The following is a 22,600-nucleotide window of genomic DNA, read 5'->3' as shown; positions in this document are numbered from 1 at the left end:
TCTTCCAAATAATTGATATTTTCTTTGTGCTAATTATAGAATATTTTAAATCTATTAGATTTTTTAAAATCTGAGAATTATATTTCTCCAACTGATTCTTTTGGATGTCTATCTTATTTTAGCTAATATAGATTATTTTTCTTATGACTTCTTGTTTTTATGGATATTTTGCTTCCTTCTATTCTTGGAGAGTATATACTATGTTTGAGCCTCTTGGATAATGTGATGGCATTTATATAATATTAGTGACAATCTCCTATCATTCAGTTATCTATTTTTCTGTATTATTATTATGTCTTTCTTATTATTAAATATTATTATTTCTTCATGTGCTATTGATTTTAATCTTCATGTTCTTCCATATGTTTTGCTTTTTTATGTTTATGTGCCTTCCCTTATATGGAAGTTTTGCACTTATGCCATCTTTTCTTTTCAAGATACTCCATGTGGCTAGCCAGGTTATATTAACTGGTCAGGACATAGTTTCAGTCCTATGAGACATTGGAATTTTAGAGCATATTCTCTCAGTCCCATATGGTCAGACTTCTTTACTTCTATCAACTATCAAGTGTGCTGTTCTATAATCCAAGGGCCTATGAAAATACTGGTTCTTCTAAATTTATTTCCAGAGTAAGACTCTAAGAACTTATCCTCATTTCCTATCTGCTGTTCTCTGTTCCAAAAGTAGGCACTTATGGTTTGACAGTTACTGTCCATTGCTGTCCAATTTGGAACCAGATCCCAACTTCAAATTATTATCTATCACTGTGGCCACAGACTCATTAATAAGTTTTTATTTTTATTTAATTGCCACATTTAGAAATTTTTATTGTGAAATTCGTAGAATCACGTTTATTAAAGTACCTGAACATTTTTTAAAACACTTTTATGTTAGTACTCCTTCATTTTCCCCCATTTCCAACCTCATTTTAATTACTTTAAGCATATCAGTTCACAACTGGGGTGGCAGTGGGGGGTATTGGGGACTGTACTCAGCGGCACTTGGCCACTGAGCCACATCTCCAGTCCTATTTTGTATTTTATTTAGAGACAGGGTCTCACTGAGTTGTTTAGTGCCTCCTCATTGCTGAGGCTGGCTTTGAATTCAGGATTCTCCTGCCTCAGCCTCCCCAGCCACTGGGATCACAGACATTCACCACTGCTCCAGCTTTCAATTGCCAATTCTTGAGATAGTAACATTTGCTATTATGACAATGTATATAATTCAAATACAGGAATAATATGTGTTGTGAATGCAAAAAATTAGGAGTAAAATGGTGACATGGAGACTGGGAAAACAAATAAAATGTAATGAAAATATGTGACTTGTGATAGTTTTTGCCAGTGATGAGCTTCTGGGACTATGATATTTAGAATTTAATAGGAAATGTGAAAAGACATAAATTGTTATTAAAATAAATTTAACATTTGAAAGAAGTGGGAATAGACACTTCACTAACTACTTTTCTTTGGTGACAACAAAAAAGAGTTTAGGTTTTATATTATTACATATCTTTGGTTAATGCCAATTAAGTAAATATAACTATTGGCCAAACAATGGTCTAACATGACTCATAGTTTGAACCTAAGCATTATTTAATTTTCTAATTAATAAAAATAATCACCATAGCCAAGAATAGTCTTGTTGAGATTTTTAAAGAAGTAATTAATCTTAGCTGGAATCTTACAGAAATTTGCTAAATTAAAAAGAAAAATTAAAAGCAGACCAGTTACACCTGAGGACTATATAAAGTAGGCAACTTAGTCTGAAATTTCTCCTATCATTTATTCCTCTTTGTATGTCAAAGTTTAAAAAGCCATTGAGTTGGACGTGGAGGTCACTATGAATATCAGGGATAATTAAATTACTTTTAGTATGAACTTGAATTATTAAGAAGTAATGAGGAACTGGGGTTGTGGCTCAGTGGTAGAGTGCTTGCCTAGCACACGTGAGGCACTGGGTTCAATCCTCAGCAACACATAAAAATAAATATGTGAAATAAATGTATTGTGTCCAACTAAAGAATACTTAAGAAAAGAAGTAATGAATATTCTCTTTGACCTAAAAAGTGGATTGAGGAGCACTTAGACATGGAGAAATTCCTTTAATGCCTACTACACAAAAATGTATCTCTCCTATTGAACGCTTTACTTTTCCTATTTAATGTGAGGAATGATTGTAGACTTCATAGAATGTGCTTCTATTTACTCAGTGACATCTGATTCATTCAATTGCTTCATGTTTTCTTGCATTTTTATTTTAAAAACATTTTCAAGTTTGTTATGAAAGGTTTATTTCATTCTCATGGTTTTAAAATGGACAAAGGAACTGAAATCTGTCCCCTTCTTTGCTTATTTTTGGAATTCAAGTAAAAGCAGGAAAACACAGACCAGGTGCTGTGCTTAATAAAAGTAATATGACAGATGGCACAAGGGTAGCAAGAGAAAAAGTCCAGGTTGTTTGGCAAATTCTAAAATTTGAGTGTAAGAAAAAAGATGTTATAAAATAGTTGATCCTTAAACAGAGATTGATTGCTCTTTTTAATGTTTTATTCTCTTTACAAGGTCTGTGGACCTTGACTGACAAGAGTGAAGTGTAGTCCAAAGAAGATCAAAAGTATACAGGGAAGTCTTGTCCTTGACTGAACAATGTTGTCAATCAGAGTTGCCTGACATCGCTGTCTATTGGTGTTGCTATTGCAGAATATATTAATTCAGTCTTGTCTTCCTAAATTTTCTTCATTTTCAGTAAGAGAAAAAAATATTTAAAAATAAATAAAAGAGAGAAGTATAATTAGAGACATGGTAGAAATACCTACCAAGGGCAGCCAGGAACAGTGGAATGCAAAGTGCCAAACCTTGCTGTTCTTACTTGGAATGAAAGCCTTGTTCTTTCAAAAGAGTAGAAATTCCTTAGAAAAGTTCGAATGGAACCACCATTTGACCCAGCTCTCCCACTCCCACTCCCACTCCTCATTCTATACCTAAAGGACTTAAAATCACCATACTATAGTAATACAGCCATATCAATGTTTATAGATGCTCAATTCACAACAGCTAAACTGTGGAACCGACCTAGATGCCCTTCAACAGATGAATGGATAAAGAAACTGTGGCATATATAAACAATGGAATATTACTCAACATTAAAAGACAACAAAATTACAGCATTTGCAGGTAAATGGATGTAGTTGGAGAGTATCATGCTAAGCAAAGTAAACCAATTGCAAAAAAACAAAGATCAAATGTTCTCTCTGATAAGTGGATGCTGAACCATAATTGGGGGACATGGGGAAAATGGAGGGACTTTGGGTAAAGGAGATGAAGGGGTGGGAAGGAGATATGGTGGCAGGAAGATGGTGGAATGAGATGGACATCATTACTCTAGGTACATATATGACTGCATATATGGTATGACACTATATCATGAATAACCAGAGAAATGAAAAGTGGTGCTGAAATTGTATACAATAAATCAAAATACATTCTGCTGTCATTCATATATATATATATATATATATATATATATATATATATATATAGAGAGAGAGAGAGAGAGAGAGAGAGAGATATTTAGATCTTTTTTATGTAAAGAAACTTTGAGAGCCATTACTGAGTTGTCTGTCAGTTGTAAATACAAATTTTATTGTTTCAACTTTACTTTACAGTCATATTTCCTATGAATTATGAGAGTATTATATTTTAAAAAGAGAATTGAGGAATTCCTGTTTATTTTTACCCCAGAGATTTTTGTTTAAAACAAAATTTAATTTTCATTCATAGAAAAAAGTAAGCACATTCTCTAATTTTTTTTTAGTTGTTGATGGACCTTTATTTTGTTTATTAATTTATTTATATGTGGTGCTGAGAATTGAACCCCGTACTTCACACATGCTAGGCAAGCGCTCCACCACTGAGCCACAATCTCAGCCTGCTAAATCTAATTTTATCTCAACGGTTTTTCCCTAATTTTTATTTCCCATTTTTAGAAGCACATTTAAAAGCAAATGATCAAGCACCATAATGAATTCTGAATTACTTGAAAAACTGAAAGTAAATGAAAATTCTTTTGTAAAAGAACAACATTTCACATAGTTAATTGTGAGATAGCATTGTAGCTATACTGAAACAGGGCTTAATGATTTAAAACTGAAAAGTTAAGGTAGACAATTCCAGGTATGCTTTTGTTGACCTATGAATTATGTGCCCAGCGAGTTGTTTCATTTGAAGTATGCTTCATATATAAATTCCCCTCAAAGCTTAAAAAAAATGTAACAATTGTCAGAGTCTATAAAAAAGGATATATTTTTAACATTGTTATATTTTAGCATTTTAAATGAAATCAAATTCCAATATAAAAAAAAGTTTAGTAAATATCAGGTACATTTTGTTCTTTTTGTTATTGTTTAAAATTTATTCATTGCTCTTTTAAAATTCATAATAAAATTTGTATTTATTATTGAATATTTGACAATAGAAAAATGCAAAAAACTATTTAATTACAACATTCATTGTTTTTGATTGATATTTTGAGATATGTTCAGATTGCTCTTGTAAAATTATATGTGTTTATGTAAAATCTTTGAATAATATACATATCGGTTTGCTATCTTTTCACTTGGCAAAAATATTGAGCATGAATAGATTTTATATTAATATCTTAATAAACCTTTATATTTTAAAGGTTATAAAGAGTTGCATTCAGTGAGTGAACATGTACACTCATTCATGTCCTACAGTTGGATATTTTGTTCTTCATTATTCATTTTTTATATTAAAGGTGATGTTATATTAAAGAAAAACCTATATTACAATCCTGGATATAACAACTTTGGCCATGTATTTCAAATTATTTTAATGACTTTCATAGAAGTATTTTGGTAGCAATTTAAATTGCCATAAAAAAATGGTCGAGATCATTCATCATCCTGTACACCTTGCATGACCTTTCTATAGGAATAAGGTGGAGACTGTTATTTCATTTAGTAAAAAAAAGTTATATGGATAATGCTCTTTGTAATTCTCCTTGTCATGTGTAATTCTCCTTGTCATGTTTATTTGTGAAATGTCTCAAGCTATTTTTATTTTATTTTTTTGGTGTTTGACTTTTTAAAAATAATTTACAAGATAGGCTTATGTATATCCATCAATGGGTTTTTTCATGTATTTTTCATATTGTAGTTAGAGACCTTTGGACATTATTAATATCTATTGTCAAATAAAGCATTTTTTTTTGCATTTTCACTTAATGCTATAAACTTTAGTAAACTTTGTTTACTAGGCTGAATGTCTCCTAGTTAGGATCATTTATAAATGAATTACCTAGCAGCTTCAATGATACAAAACTAGAAATGTGTATATTCTATTTCCCTGAAGATGTGTTTTTGTTGCTACTACCTAGCCTATGCTTTTGCTAGTATATTCAACATTGCTGCACTGGACATTATTTATTTCATACATTAAAACAAATTAAGTCCCCAGTTTTCAGTTTTGCAAACTTTTCAATATAAAATTGACACAGGTGCAATAAGATAGGTTGGAAATTATAATCCAGAATTTATATACTTCTTATATTAAGTAACATAAATTAACAATGTAAAATAATTATATTACATGTATAACAATATTACAATATATATTTGAATAATATACATATTGGTTTGTTATCTTTTCATATATATTACAGGTGTAACTATAGTGAACATTACTGTAAGGTAATATAGTTACATGTAATATATCACATGTTATATAATTATATTATATATTATATATTCAAGCTTTTTGAGATGTTCCACATCTGGCATTATTACAATGTGATAATATTCAGATTTTGTAAATAAATGTTTTCAGAGAAAATATTTTTACATAATGCTAATAAGAATATACAAATTTATAACATAAAGAAGAGTAATTTAGCAAAATATCTTGTAATTATTTCTAGGAAAGTGCCATCAGAAAATTTGAGGTAATGTACAGATGACAGTGACTTATGTGGCATTTTGATTTTTTTTTCATAAGAAATTAGTAATCTTTTCATAATGGAAGAATAGAAGGAGTTCAGATAAGTCTCATCTCACATTACGATATCTCATAAACTTTTGTATCCCTTCAACTTTGTCTTTAGCCCAAATTTGGAAATATTTACTATAGGCATTTTATAATCTATAAATTTCCATTTTCAGAGATAAACAATCTTCCATGAAAACTAAAATTTTCCAGATGACTCCGGATTTTACTCTTAATTTGGCACCAAAAGCATGATAATAAATACTAAATTTCTTCTTATACCCTATCATAATAAAAACATACTCACAGATTAAGTAAAATGTGAAGGTAAACATTTCTAAGATAGTTAATCTCTGTATGATTATGGAAACTTCATTCATATATAATGATACAGAACTGTGAAAAAATACGTATTGATGAAATAAACCATGATCCCTAAACTTTCCTGTATAAGGGTTCAAACAAAATCCATATAGTAAATTTTGGAGGGAAACTTTAAATATGTATAAAAAGTCCAGTTAAATTACGTAATCATTTAACTTGAAGTTCTGATTGATAAAATCATGTATAACCAGAAGAATGAGAAATTATACTCCATTATATATGACATATCAAAGTGAATTCTACTGTCATTTATAACTAATTAAATCAAATTTAAAAAATTAAATTTTTTTTGTAGGCACTAAATAAATACCTGTTGATCAGAAAAAAATTAAAAAATAAAGTTAGTTGAAATAAATAATTTTTAAACAAGTTAGCCACAATGTTGTTGTATTACTTATATAATAGTTAAATTTTAAAATCATTTAAATGTTTAAATGAAGAGTCTATGAAGACTGACAATGCTAAAATACAATGTTTTGCAATTATTGAAAACGATCCTACAAATCTCAATGCTTACTGCTTATATTTTCAGAGGAAAATGTCTACAAAACAGTATTCAGAGTAAGAACTATTTGGAATAAAGTGAAAAAATGTACATAAATATGTGTAGAAGAAGCTGGGCATTGTGGCGCATGCCTGTAATCCCATCGGCTGGGGAGGCTGAGGCAGGAGGATCAGGAGTTCAAAGCCAGCCTCAGCAAAAGTGAGGCACTAAGCAACTCAGTGAGACATTATCTTTAAATAAAATACAAAATAGGGCTGGGGATGTGGCTCAGTGGCCAAATGCCTCTGAGTTCAATCCCTGGTACCCACCAAAAGAAAAAATTGGCCAAGAAGAGATAAAATAGATTTTGAAAATCACCACAGGCTATGACCAGTAAGTTTTTAAGGTCTTCTTTGTGCTTATATGTAGTTTATTTTTTTTTTATGTAATAAATTTGTATTGTTATAAGAAAAAAGAAAGAAATGGAACCATTAAAACCAGATGGTGTTTACTGGAAAAGATGGCATATCAGACGAGGAGTGTGCTCTCTAGCAATCCCTTAGCTCAAGATTAAAAAGATGGGAAGACTACCTCTGCCATGTGGGTGCTTGAGGGAATTCAATGAAATTTAACTTCAGACAGAAAAATAATCATAGAGACACAAATGTCAGAAGCTTCCATCACAATGCAAGAAATATTCTATTAGAGATGTACCAGCCTGACTGGTGGTGGCGGCAACTGAGGCTGCTGCCCATTGTTGAGGGAAGGGGGAGCAGAGGCAGAGGGAGAGAGGGAAATCCAGTGAAAAACATTGCCTTGGGGGAACCTGTGGAAGAGAGAGGGATGCTGATTCTAACTGACCCAGAGATGGGGAGGGCAGTTGTTAAATGAAAAGTACTTAAAATCACTGAACTGAGCGGGTGGAAAGTCTGGTGAAAATCTGAGTTGCCACAGTGGGAATGATTTGGATCTGCAAGCAGAGGCTAGAAATTGGGAACTCATAAAGAAACTTTCCAGCCTGACCCAGCAGTCACCTTTTGTGGAGACCAAAGTGTGCCTGGACAGGTATGATTTTGAGTACAACAGCATGGAGAAGAAGATGTGCCTAGAGCAATACAGTCTGGGGATACCAGAAGAGAGTGTCCCCTTATTGCTGTCTTCCCATAGGCACTAGGAAGACACCAGTAACAGGTCAGGCAACAGCATCTGCATGCCAGGTCTAATCCTGGGTAATTCACACCCAAGCACTAGAATATATAAAAGCCTCATGCTAACAGTAGAATTTTCAGGAGGCTACTGAGACCCAGATGTCTGGGAGAGATCAGCATCTCCCCAGGGGCTGTGATACAAGGCATACAAGTCCCAAAATTAAATATAAAAAATGACATAACAGCATAAACAATAAACTTCCACTCTTGCCATCAGTTTTGACTATCTCAGTAGAAATAAACTCTTTATATTTCACTAAGAATTTCTTTCTATTCCCACTTTTCTTTTCTAAATTTAAATTTTATTTTATTTTTTAACATTTATGCACTTGTTTTTACCTTTTTTCCATTCTGCGTGACTGTATGTATGTGTGTTTATTCTCACTGTGTGAATAGATTTGAATAAATACACATATGTATTTTATATATATATATATATATATATATATATATATATATATGTATATATATTTGTATGAGTTTTCTTTCATTTTGATTGCTGTCTTCTTTACTCATTTAATATTTAGCCTTGGTTTGACTTGGGTGGGGTAAATGTTATGTGGATTTGATTGATTTTGATTTTATATTTGTTTGATCATGTCTTTGCTTTTATTCTTCTTATTAACCCTTCATCACTCTCTTCCCTACTAAAGCCAAAATTTCTTGTTCCTTCTTCCTCTTATTCTTTATTACTTTTAATTATTTTTTACTCCTCCATCTTTATAACCATCATCTGCTACATATCTCCTGCATCTCCTCTCTTCACTTTTCAAAAAAATTTCAAATATTCTCTTGCCTTCCTAACATATTAACTCTTCACTTAAGAAACTGTGATTCCATTATATGACAGAATTCTACAGTTTATATAAACCCTACACCATTTGTGGTGTTGTGGTTATTAATACAGTAGATGACATAGCAGACCCTTATTCAATATCTAATCAAGTTTATAGTTGTTTATTTGGGTGGTAATGTTAAATGATGAGCCCATCAAGATTTAAAAGGTGGCAAGACTACCTCTTGGCAGGTGGCAATTAATGTTATAGATGTAAAAATAGACACCAACCATTTATTTTAAAACTACATATTGTTGCTAACATTATTGCTATTTCTTGTTCCTCCTTTCACTTAGAGGAGCTGGGACATGATTTGGACACTTCAGGTTCACAGACTAGAGACCTTGCTGCTGAGTTACACTCACAGCTCCTGCCAAGTAACAGCTAACATGAAACACATGAACTCCATTTGAGCCTTGACAATACTTTAACTTAGAACAGGAGACACAAAAGCCCCAAACCAATGACCGGGTCTGAAGTAAAAATAAATAGATGGGGACCTCAGGTCTCATCCCTAGATATCTACCCATATAACATAAAATCAATCAATCAAACAAACAAAACAACAACACAAAAACAGAAAAAGAGAGAGAGAGAAGGGGTGGACATGTACCTAGAGGAAAATATGTCCCTAGGAGGAGAAACATATAAATGCACATCAAAAGTCACAGGTACAAGAGAGGAAGAGGAAGGGAAGACCATCTCATTTGATGAGAAAGTAACAGGCAAGCAAAATTCACCATTCCCCAGGAAAGGAACTCAGATACATGGAAGTGGATGTAATTTCAGAGAAAGACAATAAAAACCTTTTACTAAAATGAGTAACAAACTAAAAGAAGATCTAAGAAATGAAGTAAGAAAATATAGAAAGTGAAAGACTATTTTAATGAAGAAATAGTGATATTTAAATGAAACCAATCATAACTCCTGAAAATTAAAGACACACTGAACTAAAGTAAAAATTCACTTGAAAAAAATCAAAATAATAGATTATGAGTCAGGCACAGTGGCAAATGCTTGAAACCCCAGCAACTTGGGAGGCTGAGGCAGGAGGATTGTGGGTTCAAAGCCAGCCTTAGCAACTTGGTAAGGCTCTAAGAAACTTAGCAATACCTGTCTCTAAAAAAATATATGTTAACAAGGACTGGGGATGTGTGCCCTTTCAGCATGTATAGGGTTCAATACCCCTGACAAAAAGAAAAAGAATAGACTATATAGATTGTGTAAAAAATAGAACTTAAGATTCAAAGACAGAACTTCAGACCTTTAAGGCAGGATATATGAACTTGAATATTCGGTATGCAATAAGGAAAGTTTTTTTTAAAAAAGCACCATGATCAGAATATACAAGTACTAAAGGACAATATCAAGAAAACAAACCCCAGTTCTTGGGACAGAAAACACAAAGGTACAGGAGAAATGCATATAGAAGCTCAAATAGACAAGATCAAAAATAAACTATCCAAAACACATCATAATCAAAAGTCCTAACATAGAAAATAAGGAATGAGGGCTGGAGTTGAGGCTCAGTGGTAGAGTGCTTTCCTAGCATACATGAGGCACTGGGCTCAATCCCACATTAAAACAAAACCAAAACCAAAACTAAACTAAAGTAAACAACATAAAGGTATTGTAACTATCTAGAACTAAAAAATAAAATAAAAAAAGAAGAAAATAAGGAATGAATATTAAAAGCTGAGGGAGAAAAATGTCAGGTCATATTTAGAGAAAAACCAGTAATGTTTACTTTTAACTACTGAACCCAGAACTATGAGATATTCCAGGCTCTAAAAGAAAGTAATTGACAACCATGATTGCTATATCCATAAAAGCTATCTTTCAGTATCTATGCAGAAATAAAAATTTCCTTGACAAATGTGAACTAAAAGAATTCATGACTACTAAGCCAGCATTAGAAAGAATACTTATGTTGTAAACATAAGAACTCAAAAGTAAACCTCAAAGCTCCCAAATATATAATGTTGGGTGGGTGTGGTGGCACATGCCTGTAATCTCAGCAGATTGGAAGGCAGGAGGATTGCAAGATAAAGCCAGCCTCAGCAATTTAACAAAGCTCTAAGTAACTCAGTGATGCCCTATCTGTAAACAACTCATAAAAAAGGTCTAGAGATATTGCTCAGTGGTTAACCCCACCTGAGTTCAATCCTGGTACCAAAACCAACAACAACAACAAAAACCCAAAAAGCAAACATATACAATTTACTAAAAGAACAACTAAGTAAATAAAAATCATAACTGAATGAAATATAGCAAACAAAACAAAATGGCAGGAAATAACAAACTAATAAACTTCTACCCATAATAACATTAACTTGTAAATGGCCTCAACTCCCCAATTAAAAACACAGATTGTCAGATGGATTAAAGTACAAGATCCAATTGTAGACTATTTAAAGGAGACTCATTTTATAGATACACTCACGCTGAAAGTAAAAGGATGGAAAACAGTATTTAATGCAAATGTAGTCTGAAACTTAGCAGGAGTCATTATTTTCATATCTTCTAATTAGGGAAAAATTAATCAGAAGAGACTGTGGGGAACTGCAAATGAATTATGGGTCTTTGAATTGTTCAGAGACAGAGGCTGACACCTTCCTTCTTAATTTCTTGGTGCAAAGATGGTGAGAAGTTTGCCCATTTGTCTGGTTACACCCAAAAGGGAAATTCTATGGTTGCCATGGAGTTTATCAATTCATGATCCAAGGTTTACATGCCAACCAGCCTGGAGTGAAGAATTTTGGGCCCAAGCTGATGACTGTCATTGGGCTGGTCAAACTTTTGATCTTAGTAACTTACTCACAATAAATCCCTTTGATGTAAAAAAGAAACAATAAACTTGTAGAGTCTTCTGGTGGCCAGTCTCACTCCCACCAGGAGGCAGGTTGAACCACTGCCCCCCCACACACTATTTTTATTTTTATGTTTCCTATTCAATCTCCTTATTGCCCCATTCGGGACAACTGAGTAAATGGTCATGTGGGTAGTGACAAGAAACAAAGAAGGACACTACATACTAGTAAAGTGAACAATCCAGTTGATATAACAAGAGTAAATATTTATGCTCCAAATGTCAGTGAACCTAATTACATAAAATAGTGCTTATTGACATTAAATCCCAGATAGAACTCAGTATAATAATATGAAATGGTATCACCAGTAGACAGTTATCTAAACAAGAAAAATTAATAATGATATTTCTAACCTAAATAATCCTATAAATCAAATGGACCTTTCTAACATGTGCAGACAGTTTCACCCAAAAGCAGCTTAATTCACTTTCTTCTCATGAAGTCATGAAAACTTTTTCAAAATAAATCATATAGTACACCACAATGTAAGTCTTGGCAAATACCAAAACCAGAATCTGGGTGTATCCTATCGGATCATAGTGGAATGATACTAGAAATCACCAGCAAGAAAAATTGTACTAATCACATAAGCACATGGAGATTGATAAATACCTGTTAACTGATGAATGGATCAAAGAATAAATGTGAGAAGAAATTTTAAAAATTCTTAAAAACAAATATAAATTTGATTTGATTTTGATGTGACATATCAAAATCTCTGAGAGGGTTTGAAGGCAGTCCTAAGAGGAAAGTTTATAGCATTGAGTTCCTGCGTTAAAAAAATATGAAGATTCAAAATAAATCAGCTAAGGCTCTACCTCAAAATCTTAGAATAGAAAGAACAAACTTATTCCAAATTCAGTAGAAGACAAGAAATACTTAAGATAAAAGTCAAAAATTAATAAAATTGAGAATTAAAATAAGCAATACAAGGGATCAATGAAGTAAATATTTGATTCTTTGAAATAATAAACTAGGTTTTTGATAACCATTAGCCAAACTATTAAGTGTTATAGAAAGGAGACTCAAATTAACAAAATTAGAGATAAGAAAGGAATAGCACAAAACATCTGAAATCCAAAGGATTACTAGAAATTATTTTGAAGGTTTATACGCAAAACATTAGAAAATCTCAAGATCTGACAAATTTCTAGACACATATGAGTTGCTCAAATTGAACATAGGAGATAAAGAAAACCTAAACAGACCAATATCAAATAAAATCTAAACAGACCAATATCAAATAATGAAATTGAAATAGCAATGAAAAGTCTTAGAAAGAAAATATATTATAATGGATTCTATGTGAGTTCAACCAGACCTTTAGAAAACACCAGTCTTCCTTTAATTATTTCATGAAACTGAAAGGAAGTAAGTACCACGAAATACACTCTATAAGTCCAGTATAACTATTATAATAAAAAAATACACATCAAGAAAACTGCAGACCAATATCACTGATTAACAAGATGCAGATGTCCTTAGTAAAATATTATCAGACTGTATTCCAAAGCACATCAAGAAGATAATAGACCATGATCAAGTGGAATTCATTTTAAGCATACAAGGTTGGTTCAACATATGCAAACCAAAAAATATAAATCACAACATAAATAGAATCAAGGACAAGAATCTTATGATTACCTTAATGGATGCAAAAAAAGGTCTTTTATAAAATCCAGCACTCATTTATGTTAAAAATGCCAGAGAAGCTAGAGATAGAAAGAACTTTCCTCCACATTATACAGGCTACATATGACAAACCCAAAGTTAACATTATACTGAATGGAGAAAAAAATGAAAGCATTTTTTGTTTTAAATCAGTAACAAGACAAAGATATCCACTCTCACCACTATTATTCAATACAGTTCTGAAAATCTAGACAGAGCAATCAGGCAAAAGAAGGAAATTATATAGATACAAGTAAGAAAAGAAGAAGACAAACTAATTCTCATTTTTGATGACATGATTGTAAACCTAGAAGACCCAAAAAAACTTATCAGAAAATTTCTAGAATTGATAAATAAATTCAATAAAGTAGCAGGATAAATGACCATATATAAATTAATAGCTTTCCTATACTTCAGTAGGAAAATAATCAGTAGGAAAGTAATGCTGATAAGGTAATCAGAAAGCATATCACATTTACAGTAAGCTCATAAAAACAAAAACAAAACAAGACAAACAAACAGTCCCCCAAAAAACCTTGAGAACTAATCTATCCAATAAGGTGAAAAGCTTTACAACAAAAATTAAAGAACACTGAAGAAAGAAACTGAAGAGTACCTTAGAAATTGGAAATACCACCCATATTCTTAGATGGGCAGAAGTAATATCAAAATAGCCACACTATCAAATATATTACACATATTCCATGCAATTGCCATTAAAAATCACATTCTTTATAAAAAATAGGAAAAAAAGAAGTTCTTAAATTAACTTGGAAGAATAAAATATCCAAAATAGTCCAAACAATCTTGAACAATAAGAGTAATGCTGGAAGAACCACAATACATAATCTTAAATTAAACTTCAGATTTACAGTTACAAAAAGCCACCATGGTACTGACATCAAAGTAGATATGAGGACAAAAGAAATAGAATAGAAGACACAGAAACAAACCCACATAGTTATAGTCATCTGGTACTTAAAAAAGTTACCAAACATGTATGTTGGAGAAAAAATATCCTTTTTAACAAATGGTGTTGGAAAAACTGAATATCCAGATACAGGAAAATGAAATTAGATTCCTATGTCTCACTCTACACAAAAGTCAAATCAAAATGAATTAAAGACTTAGGAATTAAACTAGAAACTTTGCAACTTCTAGAAGAAAACATATATTTGTGCAGGAACCCACATTTTTTAACAAGGCCCTGAAAGCTGAAGAAATAAAGCAAGAATTAATAAGTGAAATGACATCTAATTTAAAAGCTTCTTCACAGTAAAGGAAATGATAAATAATGTGAAGAGAGAGCCTATGATATGTGAAAACTTTTTGCCAGCTATTCCTCTGACAGGAGGTTAATATCCAGAATATATAAATACATGAAATCTTAACACATACAACAAGCAAACAAAAAACAAAATAGTGCAATCAAAAACTGGACAAAAACCTGATAGACATTTCTCAAAAGAAGAAACACCAACTGGGTCACAAAATATATAAAAAAAAGTTCAACATCTCTATCAATCAGAAATGCAAATCAAACTACACTAAGACTGTGTCACTCAAATTAGAATGGCAATTATCAAGAAGACAAATAAGTCTTAATTCTGACAAGGATGTGGGGAAAAAGTTACACTCATATATTATTGGTTGGACTGAAAATTAGCATAAACACTCTGGAAAGAAGCATTCTTCAAAATTCCAGAAATAAAATCACAATATGGCTCAGTTATCCCAATCTTCATTATTTATCCAAAAGAATTAGAATCATCACACTATGATGATGTACCCACACCGATGTTTATAGCAGTAGAGCTTACAATAAGCAAGATACGAAATCATCCCTTGTGCTAAGAGAAATGGGCCACTATGAAAATCAAATATCAATTGTATTCCCTAGTATTCAGAAGTTAGAGCAGAATAAGGGGAAAAAGGAGGAGATCATCCACATATCAAAAAGATAGAGGGAAGTTCAGTGGAATAAAAGGAGACTGAAGGGGAAGGAGGGGGGTTGAAAAACGGGAGGAAATGCAGAATGAATTTGACAAAATTACACTATGTGTATATGTAAAATATACCACAGTGAATTTCACCTTTATGCATATCTATCAAGATCTGATTTAAAAAACTTAAAATGTAGATTTTCTGTGACCCCATTAGTTGGCAAATCATCTAATCCTGTTTATATTTGTTTTAGTGCACACATAGCAAAGCCACCCCGTTTTTATGCTTTCCTCTGTACAGTAATGGTTTTTACAAAGTTTGATGTAGTTTACATATCATTACTATACATATCACATATTATTTGTTTCAGTATACATTTACTCAGATGCTGAAAATATTGCCAATAATCAGTCATATAGCCCATACATACTACATTTTCCCCATAAAGTAAACGGAGTAAGATGAATGTTGAAATCATTCATTAGAGTTATGTTTGCTTATCATGATATAATATCTATCCTTAATAAACATAAATACAGTCAAACGATACAGAAAAAAAAAAAAAACAAAATTGTACTCTATTCCACTGTGTAACTGTAGTTTAAAACTTTGTTGAGAAAGATCAATCAGTAAAAAAAGAATGCTGAGCCTTGAGGTCAATGCCAGCAGAGTACATCTTTAGTTCAGTTTCTAAGACTCAAAAAAATTAAGAAAACAGGATGAAACATTAAAAAAAATTAAAAATATATAGGCAGGGGAATTACTTTTGCTGATAAAGTCCTACTGGTTCTCAATCAATACTCCCTGATATTGTCCTTTATTTTTTCGGTTCAGATCTTTGAATAAAATTTTCTGGAGCAGTGCAGTGAAAGATGTGCAGATAAATTATTCTTCGGGTACAATTAATAAAATATGTGGCATGCCACCTTAATTATTTTATCCAGTACATCCATGGGACATCCTTCCATCTGTGGCTCTTCCAGGAATTTCACCAATAATCACCTATGAATTAATACTTTGAAATTGCAGATTCTGGGAAAACCTTTTGTTTTATATTTTTATTTTTAGATAGCATTTTGCTAAATTGCAGAGGCTATCCTCAAACTTGCCATCCCCCTAACACAGCCTCCTGAGTATTGTGATTAAAACACAGGAGACTGCATTGGCTCTGGTAAGACTTTACTTGGATGAATTCAAGCATCATCATCATTATAATGTTGATTCTTACAACTTAAATCATGGTCTGAATCTATAAATACAGAACAGCTATTGAGATGAAAAGAAGGAGGAATAACAAATATAAACAAAATGAAAAATAGATGCATAGATAGAACTAAGGTTTTGTTGTTGTTGTTGTTGTTGTTTAACTTAGAGCTGATAACTATTTCAATTGATCTTTTTAAAGGAATTGAGAATTTTTATTTTATATATAACTTACCTAAAATATGTAATAAATCTGAGAGTATAGGTTTTATTATCTCACCAGGTTTTTAAATTAAATGTGTTCAATTAATATGGTGTGAAAGTAAAAATTAAACACTCAGTGGTCTAAAACATTTCAGGTAAATTGTCACTTGTTAGTTTATGAAAACATGAATTCAAAGTTCAGAAGGTAGGCATGGAAATTTCGTGATGCATCTTTTAATGCAATACAGTTTTTTCTTCTTACCCATATACTTTTTTCTATTACATGCATTTCTCCTTGTTTTTCCCTCCCTTTGTCTTCTCTTTATTCTCTTTCTCTCTAAGCTCCATATACATATACACGTTTCAGATTTTCACAGTATGTGTATCTTTGTGTGTGAATGTATTTCCTTTAAAAAGATCAATTGAAATAGTTATCAGCTGTAAGTTAAATAAAAAAGAACCAGGGGATGGTGACACTGCCCTCCTCTATACAATAAAAAAAAAAATCAATGTTCAAATTTTGACCCTTCAAAAACTTGACTAATAATAGGCTGATGTTAACCTGAAGTCTTATGGTTAGCATAGTAAGTTATCATACTTTGTATGCTCTATATATCATATATGGGAAGAAAAATTGTGAGAATCAGGAAAAAATCACTTTTTATGGTGTTACATAACTTACTAGTGAGAGGAACTGCTCCCACAAAATGATTGTTGTCATAGGGACTGTATTAAAATAGATACTGGCAACATTTGAGCTCACTGCAAAGGAAATAGGAAGTGGTTACACAATTACAATGGTAAGTACAGTATCTACTACTGTTAATCCTTGCAGTTACAAGTTAATACTATACTTTTGTTTACATTTCTCTTGACTCCAAATGATACTATATACCACCTGTGTTAGTGTGCATAAATTTTGATACAGTTTTGCTTTTTATAATATATTTGTATGTATTCTATGGTACTATATGACAAAATAGGCTATTATCTTTGTTTATTTTATGCATTCATGATATACATTTTTCTTAAGTATTTTGATATTTCTAGACTATGTAATATATTTGTAATTTCAGATTGCTGCAAATAAAAAAAAATCATATGTAATCTGCTCAGTTCCTCAATTCAAACCCATGTTGTTCAAGGGTCAATTGTGTATGTATGTGTGTATATGTATATGAGTGTGTGTTGACATATACACATGTATTTTACATTTAAAAACCTACAGAAAACCCCCAACCAGATTGTATTTGAATTATTTAATATTATTATACCCCCTTTAGAATTTTTTTAAAGGTCTGAAGAGAAAATGAAAGTGCTTTGGAAAATCATGATAATAGTAATTTGTGGATATTACTAAAATTCAAAATAATCATCATTTTAAAGGTACATAATTCATCGTGATCTGAAAATTATATAATTTTTTTTCTTTTTTATGATTTAGCAATATTTTAATGAAAAGGAATTAGAAAATTCTATTTCTTTGTCCTGAATGAGCTGGCCTGAAAGTAGTCACTTACATGCAGGGCCAAAATATGTCTATGACACTCTATTGAATCAACAAAATTATGCATGTTTATTTTGTTGTTGTTGCTTTTTAATAACATATTTTAGAAAGAGAAAAATAATATTTAAAAATCTTAGTGAAGATATTATTTATAAGATTATATGCAACACCTATATTAAACATCAAGATGTATAATCCATAAATACTTATAATGCATTGGTTAAATATTTTGATTTCCCTTATATCAATTTATGTGTCATCTTAAAAAGATCATATCTTACTTGGCTGTCAACACAGGAAATTACCAATTACCATCTCTTCCTTGAAGCATGTCTCAATGTTCTGATCTCTCTCCTGATTCCTATAAAGTTACCCCTAATGCAGTCATGAGAGCCTATACTGATGACCTCATCTAATTCTAATCACCTCCAAAAGTCCTACTACTAAATATTATAGATGAATTAAGTCTCTACTCTCTTAGATATCGCACGACCTTACTAAACTGAGGACCAAGCCTTCATCACATGAACCCTTGTAGGAAAAACAACATCCAAATCACAGCAGACTGAAAAAAAAAAAAAAAAAAAAAAAAACAAGTTACATGGTTCCTAGATACATATAGTGGAACATGGATAGAATAGACATTCCTAAACATAAGCCAGAAGAAATAAATACATCACCGACACCAAGCAAGACTAAAACTCAGCAAGGAAGATGTTGAATCCGTGACCTCCAAGACTGGCCTTTTGTGCATGCTATTGTGAATCACTAGGGCCTTATGTGTTCCTACCCCCACAACTTTGCTAGCCACAACATAAATGTCTGTTTTCATGGTGTGGCTTTACATGTTGCCAATTATTTTGCTCTTCTAGGGTCCCAATAATGTTAGTGCCACTCCTATGCCTCCATTAGGCCTTGCCCCCTTGAAGATTCTCCAGGTATCTCTCCCACTGTGGCAGGCCTCTGGTTGCATTCTGAAGATTATCTTAGACATTTCATTAGAAGATGTTATGACCCCACAGATTTTGTGTTCTGTACACCTGCAGAATCAGTACCACCTGGACTTCACCAAAGTTAATGACTTGGACTCTCTGGAGCAGTGGAAAGGGCAATATATGCCATGCAAGGGCTCATTTGGAACCACTACTGGAGTATCCACAAATAATTCACTAGAAATAAAGAGACAAAATCAAAGATAGTTGTGGGAAGAGAGCCTGTGGAGAGTGTCACATTGATGTTTTCCAAAACCATTCTGCCCTTCTAGGATACTGGGCTTGTGATGAAAGACCAGCCTCATGGTTTTCTGAGATGCCCTTCATTCCTTTCTCCTATTGTCCTTAAAATTTGCATCTGGCAAATTTTATCTGTGATAATTTCTTTAGCAAGAAGTCACTTGGCAACACACTTGATTTCTTCTCCTTAATATATTTTTCACAAGGCTGAAAATCATTCTGTTTCCATTTGTTCCCTGGCATCACTATAAATCTCACTTAAGTCAACCAATAATAACAATGAATTAACCTAAATGCTTGGTTGTTTATATATCTTAACTAAATAGATACACATACATACACATACATACACATGTGTGTGTGTATCTCCCTATATCTTAACCAAACATTCTATTTTATTGCTCCTAATTTTAGACTTCCACCCAACTATTAGGGCATGGATATAATGTAGCCACTGTCTTCAAACAGAGTGACAAGATTGGATGTTTTTGTTTTTGCTTTTGGTTTTTAGTTTTTAGGTTTTGTTTTGTTTTGTTTTGTTTTCTAAGATTCAGTCAGTCATAGGCAGAGACAAAATGGAGAAAAAAATGTTTTATCAAAAAAAAAAAAAAAGAAAAAGAAAGAAAGCCTTTGAAAATAGTAGGAAACCTGAGGTTGAATGGAATCTAGATGAGTCCTTAAACAAAACAAAACAAAAAACATCTTGGACTAATCACATATATACAATTATTTAAAAACTAAAACAAAAACAATAACAAAAGCAACAAAAACACAGCAAGAAGACTAGTCTAGAAAATAGTGACAAAATACATAATTTTATGCATTCTTATGTTTGCATTTGATTTTGGAATTTTACCAGGATTAAATCAAAAGGTTAGTTTAGTATATCTGAAACTGCAGCTCAGTTGCTTTTTTGGCTTAAATACTGACTGACTAAAAGAAGGCAGAAATTGTAAAGAAATTTAGGACTACAGTAGATACAAGTAAACTCAATCTAATTAAATCTGTGGCTTGACACTTCTTGATTTTGCAAGGAACAGAAATAATAAGCTCTTCATCCTATTGATGGAAATAAATTCCATTCCCTTGGCAATTAATGAAAGGTGTAAATATAAATATATCAATGTGTAATATTTTTGTAATATTTTCTAAAGAGTATTTTTAAAATTTCATAATTATGAAAATATAATAAAATATAATGTATACAGAATATAAAAGAAATATAATTTAAAATTAAGAGAAATAATCAGAAGAAGGATTTCTACAGATGATCAAGTTAGTGGAGTGAGTAGCAAAATTCTTAGTATTCTGAGGAAGCTGACAGTTTTCTGATTATAATTTTATTATTAATTTCTAGTATAGTTACATGTTGCCATATTATGCATCTTTGAAATTTCTTTTAATATTAAATTGGTCTAGGATTTATTTTTTTTATTTTTTTTAAATATTTATTTTTTGGTTTTCAATGGACACAATATCTTCATTTTATTTTGATGTGGGGCTGAGGATCGAACCCAGTGCCTCATGCATGCCAGGCAAGCGCGCTACCACTTGAACTACATCTCGAGACCCATTAAATTTGTCTAGGATGTCTTTGTGAACAAATATCTAGTGAATTTAAAAAAAAAAAGTTTTATGTGCACTTGAAAAACACAAAATTCTTTGCATTTGGAACCATGTTGTACAGACTTAATCCATTTTGTTAATTTGCTTATTCACATTTTTATTAATATTTTATTCTTAGGTACAAACAAGAAATGTCAATTTTCCACCATGATTTAGAATTTTATCAGTTCTTCTACTTAATCTTTCCATTTAAAGCTTCTAATTCACTGCATGCATATTTAATATGATATGTACATTGTTTTGTATTCCTAATGGAGTTAACTGTTTATTGTTACAAATTATCTTTATTATTTTTGCCTTAAAAATTTGCTTAATCTGAGATTAGGATAGCTGCTGTAGTTTTCTTTAGGCTTCTGAATTTATGGAGTATTGGTTTTTATATTCTTTGTCTTTCAAAATTTCAGTTTTCTTATATCTAAAATGTATTTCTTTATAAGTATGATACAGTTGGGTTTTAATAACTCAATGTAGCCTAAATATCAGTACTTTATGTGTAATATTTTGTCTAACTACCTTTCATGTGATATTATAATATTTTTGTTTATGTTCTCTAAGTTACTTTCTATTTTCCATTGGGTAATATGTAGCATGTCTCTTTTTCTTTTGCTTCTTTTTGATTTGCTTAAAAATATTTGATTGGGCTGGGGATGTGGCTCAAGCAGTAACATGCTCGCCTGGCATGCGCGGGGCGCTGGGTTCAATCCTCAGCACCACATTATAAAATAAAGATGTTGTGTCCACCGAAAACTGAAAAATAAATATTAAAAAATTCTCTCTCTCTCTCTCTCTCTCTCTCTCTCTCTCTCTCTCTCTCTCTATATATATATATATATATATATGTATATATAATCTTTTTTAAAAAAATATTTGATTACTTTCTGGGTTAATTTTTTTTTTTTTTTTTTTTTAGGATGGATTTCTTTTTTTTTTTTTATTTTTATTTTTTTAATTTTTTATTGTTGGCTGTTCAAAACATTACATAGTTCTTGATATATCATATTTCACAATTTGATTCAAGTGGGTTATGAGCTCCCATTTTTACCCCATATACAGATTGCAGAATCACATCAGTTACACATCCCCTCCCCTCTTCTCTCTGGGTTAATTTTTTGTTATGTATTTGTTTGTTCTTAGGAGTTAATAGTTATAGTTAAAATAAAGTGGTTTTTTTTCAGTATTAAAAGTGGATCATTAGGAACTTAAAGCTCCAATCAATTGTTTTCTGCCTTGAGTTTTTCCTTTTATTCATTTTAGCTATATGTATATTTTAAAGTATGAAAAACATTAACATTTTATACACAATCACTATTTTTATTGCATTTACTCATATATTTATCCATTTGGGTTCTTCTACATTACATATTTTCAATTGGATTACTGCCAGATAAATGCAGGTAAATATAAAATCAGTGATTTCTCATTAAA

The sequence above is a fragment of the Marmota monax genome, unplaced genomic scaffold, assembly GCF_021218885.2.
Source record: "Marmota monax isolate L192 unplaced genomic scaffold, Marmota_monax_Labrador192_F-V1.1 WCK01_AAM20220418_F8-fsc00002, whole genome shotgun sequence".
In the NCBI taxonomy this organism is placed as follows: Eukaryota; Metazoa; Chordata; class Mammalia; order Rodentia; family Sciuridae; genus Marmota; species Marmota monax.
Note: the sequence above shows the minus strand (reverse complement) of the source record.